The 2,100-nt window shown below is 35.6% G+C and overlaps 1 long non-coding RNA gene across 1 annotated transcript; it reads left to right on the top strand.

The window, feature by feature from the left end:
* Window positions 1-544: 544 nt before the first annotated feature.
* LOC120470914 (uncharacterized) lies at window positions 545-1,543 on the top strand. Its single transcript, XR_005620674.2, has 2 exons — window positions 545-667; window positions 1,238-1,543. It is a non-coding gene; the product is annotated as an uncharacterized LOC120470914 (long non-coding RNA).
* The last annotated feature ends 557 nt before the right edge of the window (window positions 1,544-2,100 follow it).

Genomic DNA, 2,100 nt, shown 5'->3' with positions numbered 1-2,100 from the left:
ATGTACAAGACATCTTTTGTCAGTTCACTGGGCAATGTCACAATTTGAATACATTTATGGCTTCAATGAAGTGACACTGCATACGCCACATACTCCTTTACAGCTGCTCTTAAATGGAAAAGTGAAAGGAGTATCTAGTATGAGACGAGGCAGATGGACGTTAGATTTAGGATCAAAAAATTTGAAAACTGTCTACAAACCCAACTCCATGCTCCCCCGAACACTTCTGTATGAAGGTACTCCACACACTTGTGAAGACGAACACATTTCATCCTCTGAAAGTGTCTTTGAGGTAAAAGCTACACTGTTAAAAATTACCAGCATTTCACAATAATTAACAGTATTATTTCACAGTAACTTGTTGTGATTACATTTCCCTGTAATATCCCAATGAATACCTGTAAAAACTACAATATCCTTGGATTTTACAGCATTTAACTCTTATTTTACAATAAAACATTGCAATTTAAAACCTGCTGTTATATCACAGCAAGGTCTGTAATATCACAGCAACACAGTGAAAAAAAATAAGGATTTCACAGCAGCAAACAGTATTATTGCAGTGAAATACTGTAGCCTATGCCCTGGGAAGTCATGTGACATAACAGAACTGTTGCAGGCTCCGTCGTCTCCCGCCGCCTCTTCTATTTCGGGCTTAACGGAGAAGGTAAGCATGCATGTTTGCAGCACTTACACCCATTTTATTTTAATATGATAATATTTACTTTCAAATAAACGTTTATCGCATGACACAGTTCACATTTTGTTAGCAGCTGCCCGGAATTGTTGAAAGTTCTCACAGCATACTAATAGTTAATGACGATCGAGTTTTGCTATTTTCATGTCTATCACCGTTTAGACAAATCTGGTTTTTGTAGAGTTTATAAAATCAGTGATGGGACAAACATTACTATGTGTGCACATTTCTGTACTTAGTCAATGTTATCATAGATTAGCAGGGCTAACCGTTAGCTGTTTAAGTTAATACATTTCTGCGTCCCAATTCACATACTAACCGTCCTAAATAGTATTCGAAAACAGAATTAGTAACTTACGTCCCAAATCGCACGTTGAAATAAGTGTTTCAAAGATTATCGGGTGGTCTAACGTTACTATTCCCGGTCAGAATCCGAAGTGTAGATCCGTGCACACCTTGTGCGTTGGACCAGGATTCGGTTAGAACAACAAACACGAGTGAAAAGTGTTAAGAACTGAAACTATCTTTGCTTATTAACAGGTGCTTCCTGGGCATCAATCCCGAAAGAGGATCGAAGACCAAGAAGAGGACCACAATGAACCCTCATATTAGCACCCTATTGAGGAAACTAATTGACTTTGAGTGGGCGTCATAGTGTTTTTTAGCAGTGGTACTTGTCAGGCTCCACAGTTAAAAGTTTGCACAATGTCTCTGCATTTTCTGCATTTTAAAACGGCTTTTATGAAAACAATCTTAAAGTTGAAATTCTAAAAAAAATAATTTCTTAAATTCTTGCTGTACATTGAAACATATGTGTTAATAAATATGCCATTGGGCTAACATTGACTTAACCTCAGAGTTGTTTGTTGTTGGGGGGGGGGGGGGGGGGTTACATTGTGTGTGTGTGTGTGTTTATATGAAGAGTTCAGATGCAAAAGCCTCTAAGTGCCATTTGAAATTTTCTTCTAGAATGATCATTTTTATCAAGCTTGTATATTTAAGTTCAGTAATTTCACTTTAATGGCAATGATATTTATCTATTAATTGTTATTTAGGTTAAATTACCGAACTTAAATATAAAAGTTTGATAAAAATCATTATTAAAGAAGAAAATTTCAAATGGCATTTAGAGGCTTTTGCATCTAAACTCTTCATATATATATATATATTGTAATTCCCCAGTAATGTACTGTAATATCACAGATATAAAATTACAGTAAATTGCTGTGAGCATATTTCACATTATATTACTGTAATCCTTACTGTGAAAGTAATGCAAAATTTATCCAATTATTTACTGTAAATTCACAACGAAAATTTTAACAGTGTATTGAAGGAGCAGTGGATGTGTATGTTGATGGTTCTAGGTTTTGGCGAGATGGGAAGTACCATACAGGATTTGC

The sequence above is a fragment of the Pimephales promelas genome, chromosome 6, assembly GCF_988280905.1.
Source record: "Pimephales promelas chromosome 6, fPimPro1.hap1.1, whole genome shotgun sequence".
In the NCBI taxonomy this organism is placed as follows: domain Eukaryota; kingdom Metazoa; phylum Chordata; class Actinopteri; order Cypriniformes; family Leuciscidae; genus Pimephales; species Pimephales promelas.
Note: the sequence above shows the minus strand (reverse complement) of the source record. Positions and strands in the feature narration are given on the sequence as shown.